Source organism: Hemitrygon akajei, chromosome 5 (assembly GCF_048418815.1).
Source record: "Hemitrygon akajei chromosome 5, sHemAka1.3, whole genome shotgun sequence".
In the NCBI taxonomy this organism is placed as follows: domain Eukaryota; kingdom Metazoa; phylum Chordata; class Chondrichthyes; order Myliobatiformes; family Dasyatidae; genus Hemitrygon; species Hemitrygon akajei.
Window position 1 is genome coordinate 168,850,595 of NC_133128.1, and position 21,743 is coordinate 168,872,337.

Here is a 21,743-nt window from a genome sequence, read left to right on the forward strand (position 1 = left end):
AATCCCCAATCCAGAGTCCGGAGAAGCTGCTGCGTAGTAATATCGTGCTACCGTCTAGTGCATTCCCCGGAAAGGAGCTCCAAATCTACCAGACAAAAACAAGACCAAAAACTAAAGCTACAAAACCACATAATTACAACATATAGTTACAACAGTGCAAACAATAGCATAATTGATAAAAAAAAACAGACTATGGGCACAGTAAAAATAGTCCAAGATGTTAAAGGACTGTAAGTTCAAAAGACATCACCACGGTTTCCACAAGTCCCCAGGGTCCCGACAGACTCACCATCCCTCGCCGGCGGCAGAAGGGAATACCCCCGCTATGGACCTCCAAGGCGCCGCCCGACTCAGCCTCGCAGACGCAGCACACATCAAAAGCGACCTGAGTCTGTCGAAAGGACTCCGAGTCCGTTGAACCTCCAAGCCGACGACCATCCCCTCCGGCACAGCTTCTCCGAGCACCATCCTCTGCCGAGTGTATTAAGACGGCCCTGCCAACGGCCATCGGTAACGCGACCCCGAGGACTGGGGGCCTGTTCTTCCCAGCAGAGTCCTGGATCTCACAGCAGCGGCAGCAACGAAGAAGGTCTTCCTGGAATTTTCCGATGTTTCTCCGTGCTTCCGCGTCCGTTTTCAATCGATTATGATTGCACACAGCACCCCACTTCACAAATAACAGATAATCAGTTCCGGAGTGGCCGCTGCAAGCTGCGTCGCGCAGCCATCTTGGATCGCAAGATCTCCACTCTCCACTCTCCAGGGCATATATTGTCCATTCTAGAGACTTTAATGTTAGAGTTCATCTGAATTCAATCTGCAATTGTCAGATTGTTGGAAGAATCATCTTCATGTGCTACTGAGGATATTGAAGACATATAGTTACCTTACACATATATCCTCCTTAGAAAAGGGAAGGAATTTCTTTTAACCTTTGACTTTCATTGATTTAATATCATGGCTGGATTACTGTAAGGCAGAGTGCAGTAGACAGCATGACACGTTAAGAAGGCAGCTGTAATTGCTATGCTGTGTATGTAGAGTCATCAGATTGATGTGAGCATGGCAGCATCACTGGTTAAAACCCCATTAATAAATTTAGAATCAATAAAGCACATATGGCTAAGTGTGTCTTTTTATTCTTGTGTACTCAATTGCAAAATAGAAAATAACTAATAGAGGTAATACCCATTTTTCTGTTAATATGTTGCTGTTCTTAGTAATTTTATAACCATTCTTTCATTTGAAATAAAATCATTCTAAACTTAAGACCATAATACCATAGGACATGGGAGCAGAATTAGGCCATTCAGCCCATTGTTTCTACTCCATCATTCTATCATGTCTGATTTATTATCACCCTGTTCACGCCATTCTCCTGCATTCTCCCCGTAACCTTTGACACTCTTACTAATAAAGAACATTATCAACATTGGCTTTAAACATACCAAATGAATTGGCCTCCACAGCCGTCCGTGGCAATGAATTCCACTGATTCACTCCCTCTGACTAAAGGATTTATTTCTAATCTCCTTCTAAAGATATGTCCTTGTATTCTGAGGCTGTGCCCCTTGGTCCAAGACTCCCCCACTTAGGGAAACATCCTCTCTACATCCACTGCATCTGGGGCTTTCAATATTCCATGGGTTTCATGAGACCCCCTCCAGAGCCATCAAACGCTCCTCATACGTTAACTCTAACATTCCTGGGATATTTCTCGTGAACCTTCTCTGGACTTTAAAGTATGACTAATTAAGAATTTGTACCGGCTCTTGGCATGGGCAAGCATCTGCAAATGTTCTATAGAAAAATTTTGTATCAAAGCTTCTGAGCATTTTCATTCTTTATTTCACTTGACCTTTCAAAGCTAGGTCCAAATTTCCACTGTGAGTGTGATTGCAAACCAGTTATCTACTTGTAGAAACACTTCTCCGCAGACTCCTTATTTTAACTGCTGTCTGCACATGTTCTTGCAACATGATGCCAGTGAACAACAATTCCTCCAGTGACATCTTTCAGAAAGCCAATCGTTTCGATTATTTAACTTTCTCTACACCTTCAGCTTGTGTGTTTTTTTTTGGTCATGATTGTGCTTTGGAAACTGTTGGGGCCTGTGACAAGCAGTTTGGAATTTGATCGGATGATCTAGCACTCTGCTATCCCGGAGAGGACCGAGAGCACGAGCTGCTTCATGCAGAAGACCAGAGACAGGGCGCGGAGTCACGAGTGACTCCATTTTGAAGCAGTGCGGAAGATTGAACGTTGAGGCGGTGCAGAAGAGGCCACAGGGTTGATGGTGTTCCAACTCGGCGTGGTGGTCGCTTTTCACGGAAGCATTGGGTTCGTGCGGCCACTCTCCTCAATATTGACGAGAGGATGTTTTTGAACTTCTGAGATCTATGCCATTATTGGACCGTAGTTTATAATGGTTTCCTTCAATTTTCTGTGATTCCTTTCTGGTTACCAGTTGTTGGGTGGGCGATATGTTAGGGGTTAGGGAAATGGGATCTTGGTGTTTTTCTGTGTGGGCGATCTGTCAGTTTTTTGTATGAGAGAGGGGTTGGGGGTTTGATCCTGTTGTTGCTGTTCTGATTTGTGAGGGAGGGAATTTGGGGGCTTCGAGGTATTTGTGAGGGACGGAGTTGGAAGTTTGGGGCTTGGCGTTCCAGCTGCCATTTTTCATGCGGGCGATCTGTTAGTTTTTTGTGCGAGTGAGGGGTTGAGAGGTTTGGTGTCTGCTAATTTCATTTCTTCTTTTTCTGTTTAGTGCAGGAGGGGTTGATGACTTTTCTTTCAACAAGTCCCATGCTTTTTCTGTATTTCATGGTTGTCTGGAGCAGATGAACATCATAGTTTATTGTACATGTATACTTCGACAATAAGACCATAAGATATAGGAGCAGAATTAGGCCATTTGGCCCATTAACTCTGGTCTGCCATTTCATCATGGCTGATCCAATTTTCCTCTTAGCTCAGTCTCCTGTCTTCCCCCCGTATCCCTTCATGCCCTGACCAATCATGAACCTATCAATGTCTGCCTTAAATATATGTACATCAAGACTTGGGCTCCACAGCTGCCTCTGGCAAAGAACTCCACAGATTCACCACACTCTGGCTAAAGAAATTCTTCCTCATCTTGTTCTGAAAGGATGCCCCTCTATTCTGAATCTGCGTCCTCTGGTCTTAGACTTCACATTCACTCTATCAAGACCTTTCACCATTCGATAGGTTTCAATGAGGTCACCCCTTATTCTTCTGAATTCTAGTGAATACAGGCCCAGAGCCATCAAATGCTTTTTATATGACAAACCATTCAATCCTGGAATCATTTTCGTGAACTTACTTTGAACTCTTTCCAGAATCCTTTCCAAAATAAAGTGCCCAAAACTGCTCACAATACTCCAAGTCAGGCCTCATCAGTGCTCTATAAAGTCTCAACATTACATCCTTGCTTTTATATTCTAGTCCTCTTTAAATGAATGTTAACATTACATTTGCCTTCCTCACCACAGACTCAACCTGCAAGTTAACCTTTAGGGAATCCTGCACAAAGTTTCCCAAGTCCCTTTGCACCTCAGTCTTTTTCTTCTACAAAAGTGCATACACTTTCTGATACTATATTCCATCTGCCATTTCTTTGCCCATTCGCTTAAACTTCTGTAGCCTCTCTATTTCCTCAAAACTACCTGCCCCTCCACCTAACTCCATATCATCTGCAAACTTTGCAACAAAGCCATTAATTCCATCATCCAAGTCATTGACTTAGAACATAAAAAGAAGTGGTCCCAACACAGACCCCTGTGGAACACCACTTGTCACCGGCAGCCAACCAGAAAAGGCTCCCTTTATTCCCACTCTTTGCCTCCTGCCAATCAGCCACTGCTTTTTCCTTGCTAGAATATTTACTATAATACTATGGGTTTGTAGCTTGTTAAGCAGCCTCATGTGTGGCACCTTGTCAAAGAACTTCTGAAAATCCAAGTAAACAACATCAACCAATTCTCCTTTGTCTATCCTGCTTGTTATTTGTTCAAAGAATTCCAACAGATTTGTCAGGCAAGATTTTCCCTTGAGGAAACCATGCCGACTACAGTCTATTTTATCATGTACCTCCAAGTACCCTGAGACCTCATCCTTAATAATCAACTCCAACATCTTCCCAACCACTGAGGTCAGACTAATGGCCTATATTTTCCTTTCTTTTGCCTTCTTCCTTCTGAAGAGTGGAATGACATCTGCAATTTTCCAGTCTTCCAGAGTCTAGTGATTCTTGAAAGATCACTACTAATGCCTCTACAATCTTTTAGCCACCTCTTTCAGGATGCTGGGATGTACACCATCTGGTCCAGGTGAATTACCTACTTCCAGACCTTTCATTTCCTCCCAAAAAACTTTTCTCTAGTTATGGTAACTTCACACACTTCATGACCCCTAGCACCTGGAACTTCCACCATACTGCTAGTATTTTGCACAGTGAAGACTAACGCGAAATACTTATTCAGTTCACCTGTCATTTCATTGTCCCTCATTACTACCTCTCCAGCATCATTTTCTAGTGGTCCAATATCAACTCTTTTCCTCTTTTATACTTTATGTATCTGAGGAAACTTTTGGTATCCTCTTTAATATGATCAGTGAGCTTACTTTCCATCTTTACCTTCTTATTGACTTGTTTAGTTGCCTTTTGTTGGTTTTTAAAAGCTTCCCAATCCTCTAACTTCCTACTTAGTTTTGCTCTCTCTGATTTTAATGTTGACTTTGACTACTCTTGATGGTCATGGTTGTGTCATCTTTCCTTTAAAATACTTCTTCCTCTTTGGGATGGATATAGCCTGTGCTTCCAAATTGTTTCCAGAAATTACAATCATTGCTGCTCTGCCATCATCCCTGCCAGTTTTCTTTTCTAATCATTTCTGGCCAACTCCATTCTCGTGCCTCAGTATTTCCCTTTACTCCACTGTAGTAGTGATTTCTAGGCCACATCCTTACTACTGTTTGGAGGTCTGTATACAACTCCCATCAGGGTCTTTTTATCCTTGCAGTTACTTAGCTCTAGCCATGATGATTCAACACCCTCCAACCCTATGTTGCCTCTTTCTAAAGGTTTGATTTCATTTTTTTTTTACCAACAGACCAATGCTGCCCCCAATGCCTTTCTGCCTGTCCTTTCGATGCAATGTATATCCTTGGACATTAAGCTCCCAGGTATAATCTTCTTCCAGCCATGATTCAGTGATGCCTACAACATCATACCTGCCAATCTGCACCTGTTCTGCAAGTATACCTACCTTATTCCAAATACTGTGTGGATTCAAGTGTAACACCTTCAGTCCTCTATTCCCCCTTTCCGATTTTGTCCGCCTTTTACATTGCAACTCATCCTGTTGACTGCAATTTTGCCCTATCAACAGCCTCTCCTCACTCTACATTGACTCTATTTGTAAACCTCATCTTCAGCTTGTTATCTGCCTTTCTTACAATATTTCTTGTATTAAAATGTAGGCAGCTCAGGACACTAGCCAGACCATGCTCAACCTTTTGATTCCTAACTTTGTCTGAGATCTTACCAATATCTGCCTCTCCTACCCATATCATTGGTAGCTATGTGGACCACAACTTCTGGCTGTTCACCCTCCTAAAAGAATGCTGAGAACTTGATCCAAGATATCCTGGACTCTAGCAAACTGGATGCATATTACTCCTAGTTTTTATTCTACACTTCCATGGAGGCTGTCTATAGTTTATTTTTTAATCATTGGATGTTGGCGCAGTCCAGCCAGAACCACCTCCCTGCCTAATCCATGGCTCTCCAGATAATTTACCTATCAAGCTCACTTTTGACAGATACAGTGGAACCTCCTTCCATTGGCACCCTTGTCTTGCATTCTAGACCCCGGCCATTTGTTGCGTGAAAGCAATCTTCACTTTTGGTTCCTTCTCTTAGCTACCAGCATTCAGTCCTTAGTTTATGACCATAGCACTAAAGGGAACAAATTCCCTCTCCATACTCAGTTTAAACCTTCCCGATTTTAAATACCCCCATCAGATGCCCTCACAATTCCAAGGAAAAGAGCCCCATCTTCTCCACACTACCAACATAAATGAAGTCTCATTCTTGGAATCATTCTGGTAAATGTTTTGCTATTCCCTCCAAAACCTTCACATCCTTTCAAAACTGGAAAGGACCAGCCATAAAGCTGCAGCCGTTGCTGAGCCAGTTTAGAAGGATTTATTCTGAATTCCTGCTGATTCTATGCCTCTTATTTATAAAGCCCAGGTCCCATATGCATTTTTAGCCAGTTTCCCATCCCATCCGATCACTTTCAAAGAATTATGCACATGTATCCCAGGTCTTACTCCCTTTTACATTGATGCTTTCCAGTTTATGTTTCCTCATGTAATTTTTGCCACCAAAATGTAACTCTGCATTTCTCAAACTTGAGAAAATCTGCAGATGCTGGAAATCCAAACAACACACACAAAATGCTGGAGGAAATCAGAAGGCCAGGCAGCATCTTTGGAAAAAAGTACAGTCGATGTTTCGGGCCGAGACCCTTCGGCAGGACTGATGTTACTCAGCTGTCACTCATATTAAGAAAGTGATGATCCTGGAGATATGGAATTAATGCAGACAAGTGGAATTAGTATAGGTAGGCATAGATGCACTGAGCCACAGGGTCTGTTTCTACGTTGATCAACTCTAGGACACTGCAACAAGATATATATCTGTGCTGGTAGTTGCCTTTCGTTGACCCCTTTCCTTTAGACAGCAAATATCTGCAGTGAGCAGGTAATTAGAGTGATAAATAGCAATAGACTGCAGGTACAAAGAATTAAGCCACTGCTAGTCAATTCTGTCCAACAGTAAGAGCACAATGTTTTCACTTCCCATAGCATTTTAACAATGCATTTCAGCTGCTAATACTAATCACATTGCCTCGGGTTCAAGCTGTAAATGAACCTTTTGGAACACTTGACTTGGCGTGCTAGGTATGTTCACAGTCCAACAAGCAAAAGTCTGAAGCTCTGATTTCACATGGTGATACTCACTAGAACATGGTGTACAGTGAAAACAAAATGTGCAGAACCACACGATGGTACACCAGGTGATTTCCAACACCCAGCATGAGACAACGCTTATCTAACTACATCATTTATTAACGGATCCAGGTGTTCCACTCTGCTCCTGGTGCCCTTGGCATTCCTTACCCAGGAGTGCATTTTCAACTCTTGGTGTGAAGACAGATTAATTATTAAGACTTCATTTAGATTTTGTTTAAATACTACACAGATCTAAATTCATTCAGAAGGTCAAACATGTGGCAGCTCGCTGACAGTTCTATCTTATACATTGTCATGCACCATACCAAAGTGGTCTGCAATAGCACTGAGCTCACATCCAGGATGTTAATGACGTACAGTGTTCAGTGGAAACAGGTATCAGGTATTTACAAGACAAAGCCCAGTCTTTTCCTCTGATTTTCAACAAATTGTATTTATTAGTTCCTCCAATATATACAGAATATCTTGTGGGGTAATCGTCAAGTGTTGGTACATGGCCAAGTGGTTAAGGCTTTGGGCTAGTGATCTGAAGGTCGTTAGTTCGAGCCTCAGCCGAGGCAGCATGTACGACCTTGAGCAAGGCACTTAACCACACACTGCTCCTGCACGTTTATAGCCCAGTTGGTGCAGTATGGACAAGACAAGACAATGATTCAAAACTGAACTCCACCCTCATATCAAAATGGCCATCAAACTTAAATCAAGGCTTGGTATTCCTTTCAGCCTTGATCCCACCATCCATGATAGACAAGTCAATAATTTGATGGCCTGATTGTGTGGATGGGAACAGCTGTAATGATAGACAAGAGGTTTGACCAGCCAGGAAGGACTAATCCATTTGATTGGCACTTCCATTGAGTCATAGGGTAATTCAACCCAACTGATCCAGGCTGACCAAGGTATCCCATCCAAGCTAGTCCTATTTGCTAGCATTTGGCCCATAAACTTTTAAAACCTTTGCAATCTATGTACTTGTCCAACTGTCGTTTAAAAACTGTTGTTGTACCTGCCTCAATAATTTCCCCCGGCAGCTGAATCCACATACTTCCCATTTTGTAAAGAAAAGTTGCTCCTCAAGTTCCTCTTCAATCTTTCCCTTTTCTTAAACATATAGACCAATTCTGGGTAAAAGACTGGGTGCATTCACTCTTCCGATGCTCCTCTTGATTTTAAACGCCTTTATAAAAACACCCCCCCAGTCTCCATACGCGCAGAGAAGTAAAGCACTAGCCTGGCCAACCTTTCCATATAACTCAGTCCCTCACATTCTGGCAGTTTCAGTCTATGTGTTGGATTTAATAATGTTTCACTGTACCAGGGTGAACTGAACACAATAGTTCAGATGTGGCCTCTCCAGTGTCCTGTATAACTGCACCTTAATTTCCCAACTTCCATACTCAATTATAAAGGCCAATATACTGAAAGCCTTTTTTTCCATCACCTTGACTACCTCCACTTTCATGGAACTATGAACTTGTACTCCAAGGTGTCATCTGTTCTACAACACTCCCCAAGACCCTATCATTTACTGTGAAAACCCTACCTTGATCATTTTGTAAATTGCAACACCTTGGATATACCTGAATTAAACTGCAGAAGGTAACAAGGAGGGCTACAGAAGTGAAATAGATCATCTGGCTGAGCTCTGTCACAACAACAACCCAGACTCAATGTGAGCAAGACCAGGGCATGCCAGTGACTCCACTTCATTAGGAGATGAGGGGATCGGGTATGTCACCAAAGACTCTCGCAAGCTTCTATATTCTGACGGGTGGCATCACCGACTGGTAGTATTACCACCTGGTATAGAGGCTCCAATACCCAGGATTGAAAGAGGTTGCAGAGGGCTGTAGACTCAGCCAGTTACAACCCTCGGACATGACCCTCCCCACCACTGGAGACATCTTCAAGATGCAGTGCCTCAGGAGGGCACTATCCATCAATAAGGACTCTCACTATCCAGGACGTGCCCTCTTTTCATTACTACCATTGGGAAGGAGGCAGAGGAGTCTGAAGACCCACATTCAGTGCTTTAGGAACAGCTTCTTCCCTTCCGCCATAAGATTTCTGAATGGTCCATGAACCCATGAACACCAGTTCATTATTCCTCTGTTGTCTGTTATTCATTTTAGTAACTTATAGTGATTTTTAAGTCTTGCTCGTACTGCTGAAACAAAACAACATATTTCACGACATATATCAGTGATAATGAATTGATTCTGATCCCTTTTTTCATAATATATTTAGAAAATCTCTTTGTATTTTCCTTAATCTTCTCTGCCAAAATGATCTCATGTCTCATTTTACCCTCCTGATTTCCTTCTTGAGCACACTTCTGCATCAATGAGAATCCTCCAACATTCACTGGATTCCGGACCCATGCCTGCCTTTTTCTGGCTAGGGCCTCTATGTCCCTTCTCATCTCTTGCCCTTCATTCCAACAGGAACTTGCAGAGTTTGAACCCTCTCTACCTCACATTTGTAAGTCTCCCATTTGCCTGTGACCCCCTTGCCCATAAAGACTGTAATCCAATGAAGCTTTGGAAGCTCTTGACATATAGCATCAACATTCTCCTTGCCCCAGTTTGGAACGAACATGTGGACCAGTTCTGGCCTTTCCACAACTATTGTAAAATCAATAAACTGGCTCCAAAGTGCTCCCACTGTCACTTGCCCTTCCCTATTACCCAAGAATAGATTGAGCTTGCCCTCTGTATATTGCCCAAAGAAAGTTTCCCGAACACACTTAACAAGTTCCGCACTGTTTAAGCACTGAACAGTACGGTAGTCCCTGTCTATGCTAGGAAAGTTTAAATCCTCTACTATACAACCCTATTATTTTTAAACTCTACATAATCACTATGCATATTTGTCTTCCAATTCCTGTTAACTATTTTTGGGTCTATTGTACAATCTTAACAATGCAGTTATGCCCTTATTTATCAGCTCCATTTATAGAACCCCACTGGATGATCCTTCAGTAGTTTCATCTCTGACTATTGCCGAGAACTTGACTCCCTTGTCTCTAAAGTGTTGTCTGCCTTCACCTTTCCCAGTTGAACATCAGAGCCTGAAGAGTGGCCACATGGGAATCTTGCTCTATTTCTTTTCCTGGTTTTCCCCCAACTACTTTCTGCCTGTACTTGAGGTGTGACCACCTCATTAAATCTCACATCTGTGAAAATTCCAGCATCTCAGATGATACTGAATGCGTCCAGCTCCATGTGGTCAGTCAGGAGCTGGACACAATTTCCATAGGTGAAGCTCTCAGAGATCCTGCCATCCTCCCGATCTCCCACGTCCTGCAGAATAGGCATGCCACTGCCCTACCTGCAAACTGAATGCGCTAAGACTGAAGAGGAATTTCAACAAACCTTAGATACACCTCTGTTGTCCAAAGCCTCTTAACTTACCACTCAAACACTGGTTACTCTGCTAAAGTCTGTTTTCCTTCTGTTGGCTGACGCGTCTCACAAATAGCCAATAAAAAAACTGTTTTTTCCAAAAAAAAAATTCTATCAGCCATTCACAAGTGCTTTTATTCAATGATTCATTGGTTCCATTTAAAATCAAAGAAAGTAGACAGTACACAGCCTGAAACTCTTACCCTTCACAGACATCCACAAAACAGAAGAAGAACCCCAAAAAAGAATCACAGAAAAATGTTAGAACCCCAAATCCAGTTTGGCAAAAGAATAAACCAGGGAAGGTAGTGCACCCGTGGCTGACAAGGGAAATTAGGGATAGTATCAAGTCCAAAGAAGAAACATATAAATTAGCCAGAAAAAGCAGCACACCTGAGGACTGGGAGAAATTCAGAGACCAGCAGAGGAGGACGAAGGGCTTAATTAGGAAAGGGAAAAAAGATTATGAGAGGAAGCTGGCAGGGAACATAAAAACTGACTGTAAAAGCTTTTATAGATATGTGAAAAGAAAAAGATTGGTCAAGACAAATGTAGGTCCCTTACAGTCAGAAACAGGTGAATTGATCATAGGGAACAAGGACATGACAGACCAATTGAATAACTACTTTGGTTCTGTCTTCACTAAGGAGGACATAAATAATCTTCCGGAAATAGTAGGGGACAGAGGGTCCAGTGAGATGGAGGAACTGAGGGAAATACATGTTAGTAGGGAAGTGGTGTTAGGTAAATTGAAGGGATTAAAGACAGATAATTTACCAGGGCCAGATGGTCTGCATCCCAGAGTGCTTAAGGAAGTAGCCCAAGAAATAGTGGATGATTTAGTGATAATTTTTCAAAATTCCTTAGATTCTGGATTAGTTCCTGAGGATTGGAGGGTGGCTAATGTAACCCCACTTTTTAAAAAAGGAGGGAGAGAAAAACTGGGGAGTTATAGACTGGTTAGTCTGACATCGGTGGTGAGGAAAATGCTAGAGTTGGTTATCAAAGATGTGATAACAACACATTTGGAAAGAGGTGAAATCATCGGACAAAGTCAGCATGGATTTGTGAAAGGAAAATCATGTCTGACGAATCTTATAGAATTTTTTGAAGATGTAACCAGTAGAGTGGATAGGGGAGAGCCAGTGAATGTGGTATATTTGGATTTTCAAAAGGATTTTGACAAGGTCTCACACAGGAGATTAGTGTGCAAACTTAAAGCACACGGTATTGGGGGTATGGTATTGATGTGGATAGAGAATTGGTTGGCAGACAGGAAGCAAAGAGTGGGAGTAAACGGGACCTTTTCAGAATGGCAGGCAGTGACTAGAGGGGTACCGCAAGGCTCAATGCTAGGACCCCGTTGTTTACAATATATATTAATGATTTAGATGAGGGAATTAAATGCAGCATCTCCAAGTTTGCAGATGACACGAAGCTGGGCGGCAGTGTTAGCTGTGAGGAGGATGCTAAGAGGATGCAGGGTGACTTGGATAGGTTAGGTGAGTGGGTAAATTCATGGCAGATACAATTTAATGTGGATAAATGTGAGGTTATCCACTTTGGTTGCAAGAACAGGAAAACAGATTATTATCTGAATGGTGGCCGATTAGGAAAAGGGGAGGTGCAACGAGACCTGGGTGTCATTGTACACCAGTCATTGAAGGTGGGCATGCAGGTACAGCAGGCGGTGATAAAGGCAAATGGTATGTTGGCATTCATAGCAAAAGGATTTGAGTACAGGAGCAGGGAGGTTCTACTGCAGTTGTACAAGGCCTTGGTGAGACTGCACCTCGAGTATTGTGTGCAGTTTTGGTCCCCTAATCTGAGGAAAGACATTCTTGCCATAGAGGGAGTACAAAGAAGGTTCACCAGATTGATTTCTGGGATGGCAGGTCTTTCATATGAAGAAAGACTGGATCAACTAGGCTTATACTCACTGGAATTTAGAAGATTGAGGGGGGATCTTATTGAAACGTATAAAATTCTAAAGGGATTGGACAGGCTAGATGCAGGAAAATTGTTTCCGATGTTGGGGAAGTCCAGAATGAGGGGTCACAGCTTAAGGATAAAGGGGAAGCCTTTTAGGACCGAGATGAGGAAAAACTTCTTCACACAGAGAGTGGTGAATCTGTGGAATTCTCTGCCACAGGAAACAGTTGAGGCTGGTTCATTGGCTATATTTAAGAGGAAGTTAGATATGGCCCTTGTGGCTAAAGGGATCAGGGGGTATGGAGAGAAAGCAGGTACAGGGTTCTGAGTTGGATGATCAGCCATGATCATACTGAATGGCGGTGCAGGGTCGAAGGGGCTGAATGGCCTACTCCTGCACCTATTTTCTATGTTTCTATGTTTCTATCCTCCTTCCCCACAGGAGCAGCAGCAAAGCATCGAGCCTCTCCCTCACCCCCATTTGTTCCAGCAGGAACTATCAGTGCCTACCACCCTTTGTTCACCCAATAGTTCGACAGTCTCTCTCTCTCTCTCTCTCACTCACTCTCACTAACAAGGGAGGGAGAGGTATCACCTTCATTTTTTAGCCTCCTGATGCTGCTCTGTCTCCAGCCTCTCAGGACTTTGAAACAAACATAATTCTGGCCCCTCTTTCCTTCACCAGAGCTTTCAAAAATGGACCAAGAGCTCTTACCAGAACTCCCCATGATCAGAGTCTCAGGGCCTCCTCATCCTGTCCTTGGGGGAAACGCGATGGAGTGAGACCAATCTCCACACCTCTCTTCCCGCCTATGGAATGTGCATTTAACAAGAAGGCCGGTCGGAGGAGCAGTCATTTTTGTAAAGCTTCATTCTGAACAGCAGCAAACACAGGCCTCTGTGCTGTTTATACTGTTCTCAGAAATAGATTCCATATACCCATCAACCGTTGCTGGAGCATTATTAACCGAGGTAAAAAATACATTATTTCGACTGATGAACCTGTAAGGGTGGGGGTGGGGTGGTGTTGGTGGAGAGAGAGAGAGAGAGAGAGAGAGAGAGAGAGAGAGGAGAGAGAGGGAGAGAGAGAGAGAGAGAGAGAGAGAGAGGAGAGAGAGAGAGAGAGGGAAGAGAGAGGGAGGGAGGGAGAGAGAGAGGGAGAGAGAGAGAGAGAGAGAGGGAGAGGGGAGAGAGATGGGAGAGAGAGAGAGAGAGAGGAGAGAGAGAGGGAGGGAGAGAGAGAGGGAGAGAGAGGAGAGAGAGAGAGAGAGAGAGGAGATGAGAGAGAGAGAGGGAGAGAGGGAGAGAGAGGGAGGGAGGGAGAGAGAGAGGGAGAGAGAGAGAGAGAGAGAGGGGAGAGGGAGAGAGAGAGGGAGAGAGAGATGAGAGAGAGAGGGAGAGAGAGAGGGAGAGAGAGAGAGAGAGGGAGAGAGAGAGAGAGAACTTTCTCCAGTGTTGCAGACTGCCACGTTCCAAGGTACAAGCCCACATGCTGAGGGATGCACTCAAGCTCTGCGAAGTTGTTGCTGAAGCTCCCTGGGGGAGAGAAACCACAATTTTAGGGCCTCAATTGCACAATGCGGGGCTAAAAACCTGTGGGAAAATAATATCAGATAGGAAACTAGGTATATAAAAGAATAAAATATGCCATGCCATGATATAAATATTAATCTTGTACATTACAGAATGAAGATAATTTGCCTTGTTCTATGTACAGTGACATATAAATTTACTGTATTATATATCTGAAAATTTTATGAATAAAATATATTTTGGAAAAAAAAGCTAAAAAAAGCAGGAAGACCAGAATTGTGGAAATCCAAGATGGACACAACCTGATGTAAACACTAGTTTATCATTTTCACTGAATTGAAGTTCCAGAATTTTCCTGCCTCGTGCTGTGAGTTTTATCAGTGCAAGTACTCCATTTATCCAGGGTTCAGACTCCCTTCAAACGGATCATAATACAGACTTTGCCCACAAATAGAGAAAAAAGTACATAAATTCTGTTGTCAGGAATTATGTTAGCAGTTCAGAATATTAAATATTGAATATTTAAGAGCTGTTGAAACAATTGTGTGCTGTCTTTCGCCGACATATTTTTGTCTGATGGTGAAGATAGCAGAAATGCTAGGATTAGCCCTCAAGCCTCCCAGGAGGGAGGTGCTGGTGTCAGTGTGTTCCACCGGAGTGATGGGGGAGGTGGGCAGTATAGTGGTGTCCAAGCTGGAGGCAGTGCTGCCCCCTAGTGCTCACTTGGCAGAAGACAAGCCATATTGTTTGTGAATGCAAAAGGCAGCAACATTCATGGATTCAGGGTGTTGGACTATGTACTTTTTGTGTGACTATATTATAATGATATCTTATGTGCTTGCTATCTTATATGTGCTACGTGTGCCTTATGCTGTGCACGACTATTGTGTTTTACACCTTTACCCCGGAGTAATGCTGTTTCGTTTGGCTGTATTCATGGTTACTCATGTATGGTTGAATGATAATTAAACTTGGACTTCAACATGATCCCGGCAGGAAATGTACTGTGATGGTATTACTAGAAAGTCCTAACCTCAAACAAAGACCTTTTGGATATATTGTAGCTACAAGTACCCTCACTAAAGGGAAGTTATATTGTAATTATCCAGTCTTCAAAGACTAGTTCACTTCCAAGATAATTGCCATGGTGAGTTTAGCTCCCAATACCCTCTATTTGAGCAGTGGGTCCCTCCTCCCTGACAAAGAGAAGTTACTTCCAGTAACAAAACAGTTTAGAACACGGTTTGTTTATTTTCAGTGATACACATTTAAATGCAAACAACATATAGACTCACAGTAGAGGATTTCTACTTTAAACATTTCCAAAACACAGGATTTCTAAAAGAAAAAGGATTTCCAATACACAGGTACAATTCCTATGAGCTAAAACGGCATACCAAAGGTGCAGAAGAATGAATTGTCCATTGCAGAAGTCGAAGACAGAGGAATGGATTCCAGTCCACATCATGTTTCTTCTTCTTGATGTTCGTTATCTCATTCCTAAGAAGCCTGAACTGCTCTCTACTTTTATAGCCATTTTCTTGCCACCTTGGTGGCTTCATATGCACATGATATTTCCTCAGATACCCTTTTTATACAAGCTTTCTGGAGAAACAAATCACACCTACCACCGTTGATACTGTGAAGTTACCTCAGTTATTGACACACTAAATACTTGTATGCAGGCGTCCCTGAACCAAGCAATGTAGGCAGCTTGTCTGTTTTGAAACAAGCCGAATTAGAAAGGGATCTAGTGATTTCTCAGCGTATATAACAAATAAACTCTTCTTGGGCTTCCTTCCAGGTACAGGTGTCAATTTTAACCAACGTTTTGATGACAAACTCTGCCATCTTCACCTGGGATGATGCTTAAGTATGTCCAGTCCAGTGGTATTTATACCCTCGTCGTCCACCCTCCTGATTGGTTAGTCCTCATCCAATCAGGTTTCCACAGTCCCTCCTTGTTTCCAGTCTAGTTTACAATAAGAACTGGAATTTGATTCTAAACAAGGTAGGACAGCGCTTCATTCCAGCTGCAAACTAGTGGCCTAGTGGAGTGAAGAAATTGAGAGCTTGCCTGGCAAAACAGGTTCACTCTGGAGGCAAAGTAGGCGACACTTGTTCCTGAAGTGCAACTGTCCATAAACAAAGTGCCAATTGCCAAAGTAAAGGTATGCAAGAATGTTAGACCTTATTTCTTCATGTACAGTGTCTACCTAAATACACCCCTAATCACTAACTCAGGCCAGCCATCGCCCACACCCGATACAACTATCCTCAAGGAATTGAGAGAGTTTATGGAAAATTCAAGAGAAACCAAAAGAACATGACAAGAAGGCTTGGATGCTGGGTCCAAGAAAAGAAATTCCATAAAAAATAATTTCGACCCTAGTTTCAGTCCTAGATGGATATCTCCTTGTCATCAAAATAAGACCGTGGTAATCAAGACTGCGAGGGGAACAAGACTGTACTGTAAGTAAAACTGTCTCTATAGACGACATCAAACTCGCCCCAGCAGAATGAGTAGGACCCTTATATTAAACTGGAATGTGGGTCACCACAGAATCCCTACACCCTGACAGGAAGGAGGGGTGAGACGTATTGGAACGATAAAACACATCTGAAAAGCAATGGAAAACATTCCTGTTCACTTGAGGAAGATCTCATAGATATATTCCCCAGGGATAATACATTGTTGTCTTCAGAATAAGAAAGTCTCAAACTCCAGGAAGAAATACTGCTTTTGCTGCATTTTACTTTTAATATTTGAGCTTAATATTAATATTGTTCATTGCTGCCTTATTTACCATTTGCTTTATCGTAGACAAAGTTGCGTTTACTATAGAAATTGTCACATCTGGCTCAGGCACCCCTAAAGCCTAATTACTTAGGGAATATTAGTTTAAGGGGACCTGTGAGCAAAGATGATTTTAATTGAAATACCACTAAATGGCCTTCAGCTTTTGGTCGTGTGTGAACGAATACACTGGAACCCTTAATCCTTGCCTCTGGTGAAGTGATTGTTCCTGTCCACTTAAACATTCACTCTGACCGCATTGCAGACAAAGTGAACATAGATGGATGGGAAGACAAAGAAATGATTAATAACATGCTAACAAAACTGAAATATTCCAGGCAGATATTGAAGGTAAACTAACAGAGGAGTCCCTTGTCATGGATCTATCTACACATAAAGAAGAGTATAGATACTGTTATGTCATTGAATGATTGCACTCACAGGAACATGACTTGAAACTGTTAGACTAGAACATTGTGAAAAACCCCATATTTTAATGAAGACTTTTACATTAGACAGGTATCTTATTGTACTTTCCCTTCATGGCCAACAAGTATAAGAATGTTACAATGAAGATGTTAGATGTTCTTGTTTCTTCAGTTATGGCCACTGTTCCACTCCTTTGTTAAATAAAGGTAGCATGACAATTTTCTGCATCTCTGGGTTGTGTTCTAAGTGGTTCAGCAAAGCCCTTGATCTGTGTTTCTGCACAGGGTGATAAGATGGAAAGATGCACTGAAGCAGAGCGTATGATAAAATGAAACTGTTTTTCTCCCTGGTCAACTGAAGCTGTTAAGTTCAATAAACTTCTTAGAGATTTTAATCACGTAGACTATTGTATTTACCGAGATTTCCTATCTGCCCTTAATCAACCAGTTGTGAATAGTTTGTGCTGTGGAGCAAGTAATATCTTACAATGGAAATTAGTTCTGAATTGTTGGTGTCCTTGCGAATTCAATTATGTTTTGGACAGACTTCAACTACTTGTTGAAAAACAGGGAAACAAGCCTATCACAAATACTACTTTTGGAAACCAATTGATAATACTAACTTTTGGGGTTACACGGATAACATTACTTCCCACATAGGCAATGATACATACACAGATAAGCCTTCAATATTCAGTCACATGGTATTATCATCAACAGACAGAGAGAAAAATAAACAATACTGCCCTAAACAATTTTTGTGATTTAAAAAAAACATATTAAAGTAAAACTGTCTATATAGCCATGTGTTGACAGGGATCACTCTCATAATAGCACTGATGTGATCTTTCAGCTCACTCGGAAGGTAGAAATTCTTGATGATAAGAAGTTGTTCAGGCATATTGCAATCAGAGGATCACCCACTTTATACAGTTTATAAAGGAACTTACTCTTGGGGTAATTTAATTAATTAATCTATGCATGTTACGTATTCAAGACAGAATTGCAATTCCAGTTTTAAGGAATGATTTATAATGCAATACTGTACTTGTTTTCTAGAAGGACCAAATATTCATCAACAATGGCTAGAAGAAACTCATCCCCTGAGAAACTGGCTTAACACTCTCGCTGAAACAATAGCTAAGATCTTTCCAGATGTTGTAAATTTAGCTTCTGCAGCAGCAAATATAGTTTCTGGGTGGATTGGCAGTACTTTAAGTTGGGTCGAAGGTTTTTTTTTGCAGTTTTCCAGTGGACAATTCCCTTAGCTATTAGAATCACTGCTTTTGCTGAAATGCTGAAGCCTGCAAGGATGGAAGTTTGGTGACTTCTGCCTTTTGTATAATGGCTCCACTCTTCAGACTCCGTTAACACCAATACCTGACCTGCACTGCCAAGGGTTATCTCTCATATGACTATGTCCTGATGAAGGCTCTTAGCCCGTAACCTCGACTGTTTGATCTTTTCCATAGATGCTGCCTGACCTGCTGAGTTCCTCCAGCATTTTGTGTGTGTGCTTTGGATTTCCATCATCTGCAGACTTCCTTGTGTTTCTCATTTGACTATGTCTGCTTTGCTATACACTGCCTTGTACTCGCCTCTTTACCTGTTCCTTTGATTTGTCTTCAATCCTGGAAGAGTGAAGGGCAGGTACTCCCTTAGTCACGTTACCCTTGCCCCCTCTTGAAAGGGTCTGTCATGAATAATTGGTCTCATAACACCATCCCAAAAAAGATGAATCAATAAACATTATTTTTCACTTACCTATTTGGATTTTACATATTTACTTTCCAACATGGCCATGGATAACATTATATAACTTTGTTAATGATGGCATGATACCTTTGACTTTTAAAACCACTTGTGGGTGAAGTTACACAGTGATAAAAGACTCACCAGGAGGAGGAAGGTGACTATCCCTGAAGAATCCATACTCCTGATTTTTTACCTATTTTGTTGCGATTTCTTTGGAAACTCTGATGTAATCCGAGGGCCTCCAAGGTCTACAAAGTATCATTTTGTCACAAGGTAGAACTATTTGAATGTGTTAGATTACTATTTGAGTATCAACAAATATTGCACATGTGATACTCCTACAATGTAACAAATAGGTAGTAGGCAGCCGTCGATCCCAGGGGATCATGGGTTTGCGCCTCTGGTGGACTGTGCCCTCTCTAGGGTGCAAGCCTGGGTGGGAGGATTTGAAGAACCGGCTGTTGTCCATGCAGCAGGCTCCCTCTCTCCGTGTCACTGGTGTTGTCCAAGGGAAGGGCAAGCATTGGTACAGCTTGGCACCAGTGTCGTCACAGAGGTTACCAGAGTGAACAACATCAAACTCCCTTAGGGACCCCGGCTCCGGATTTCTTCCTCAGGGTTTACTGCCGAAGTCTTTCTTATGAGTGGGTATGGCCGCAAGGCAGCGGAGTGTCCAGATCTTCTAGATGGGCTGCCATCCAAGGCTGACTAGCCCCACCTACCTGAAGCAACTGATTTTGAGCCGCCAGTGGTCCGTCTTTGCCCCTTCTCTTGTCAGTGGAAACAGTGCCGCCGGGTCTAGTAGCTAAGCCACACGTGAAGGCCAAGAGTTGGACTTGATTGGCAGAGGCTGTTAGAGATGCACGCCATTTGGAGCACTTTATAGGTAGTGGGAGCTTATCCCCACTACCACCCCCGGCTATGACAACCATAGGAGCCACAACTAGGACCACTAAGCATATTAATATTGCTTTTCATATTATACTGTATTTAATGTTACTAGAATAATTTGTATATTTAGTTGATAAAATCCCATGGTTTAACAGAACAGACTGGGTAGCCCTGCTCAGTTAAGGTTTTCTGGGAAAACACAGAAGATGGGAAGGTGCATCAATTCTTCTCAGTTAGGTCCAATCCTTAACAAAGTAAAGAGGAAAATTTGAACAGTTACAGTCCAAAATCACCAAAATGGGAAAAAGCATATGTGCATGGCAAGGTTGGTATCAGAATGTTAAGTTACAGCATACCAATGGGTGTTAACTCCCATGCAAGGGACAGATGATTGTTCACACGTGGCTTGAAAGCCTTTACCACTGAAGGAAGACCCTCTGTTGGCTTGTATGGGGGCAGGGGTGCCAGCATATACGAACGTGGTGTCATGGTCCGGATCGGTTCCCCTTTAAATTTAGTTAGGTTGCGTTATGATCCGGACCATTGACTCCTTGTTCCCTTCTAATTCTGTTTCACGTGTCCCTTGAGCTTGGCCATTAATCTACTCTCGACCTGAACTGGCAGCTTATAAGCCCCTGGTTTTAGCTGTTTGGGGCGAGAGTGTTAGGAAGCATTAGCAAGTCACCGTCGCTACCACAAGCCAGAGTGATCCAGCCCGCAACGGAGTGCTGGCAATTCGCCTTCCTTCGCCAGAGTGATCCAGCCCGCATCGGAGTGCTGGCAATTCACCTTCCTTCGCCAGAGTGGGTCCGGGCAAGGTCAATCTGCCAGGGGTGAGTTGAAGGCGGAGTCCTGGCTCGATGTTCCTGTTCTGTATTTGAGTGTCCACGTCCTGGCTGTGGTGATCCATGGTGTCCACGTCCTGGCTGCGGTGATCCACGGTGTCCACTTCCTGGCTGTGGCGATCCATGGTGTCCACGTCCTGGCCGCGGTGATCCATGGTGTCCACATCCTGGCCGCGGTGATCCATGGTGTCCACGTCCTGGCCGCGGTGATCCATGGTGTCCACGTCCTGGCCGCGGTGATCCATGGTGTCCACGTTCTGGCTGTGGTGATCCATGGTGTCCACGTTCTGGCTGTGGTGATCCATGGTGTCCACGTCCTGGTTGCAGTGATCCATGGTGTCCACGTCCTGGCTGTGGTGATCCATCGTGTCCACATCCTGGCCGCGGTGATCCATGGTGTCCACGTTCTGGCCGTGACGATCCATGGTGTCCACGTCCTGGCCGCGGTGATCCACGGTGTCCACGTTCTGGCTGTGGTGATCCATGGTGTCCACGTCCTGGTTGCAGTGATCCATGGTGTCCACGTTCTGGCTGTGGTGATCCATGGTGTCCACGTTTCTGGCTGTGGTGATCCATGGTGTCCACGTTCTGGCTGTGGTGATCCATGGTGTCCACGTTCTGGCCGTGGTGATCCATGGTGTCCACGTCCTGGCCGTGGCGATCCATGGTGTCCACGTTCTGGCTGCGGTGATCCATGGTGTCCACGTCCTGGCCGCGGTGATCCATGGTGTCCACGTCCTGGCTGTGGCGATCCATGGTGTCCACATTATGGCTGTGGTGATCCATGGTGTCCACGTCCTGGCCGCAGCGATTCAAAGTCCTAGTTTCCAAGTCCAAGGCCCGCGGTGATCCAAGTTCCTAGTCTCCTAGTCCGAGGTACGTGTTCCTCTTTGTCCTTCTTGACTTCCCGGTTCTCTGTGTAGCGAGTAATAAGCGCTATTTTTTTTAACCTAAGAAAGACGCATTTGTGTCCTGCTTGTGGGTCCTCCCAGCACTCTTGCCCCCACCCTGTGACACGTGGAGTTTTGGGCTGCCTTGTTGATTGTAGTTTCACTACAAGAAGTCATCGAGACCAATCACATACATCCTGTACAAA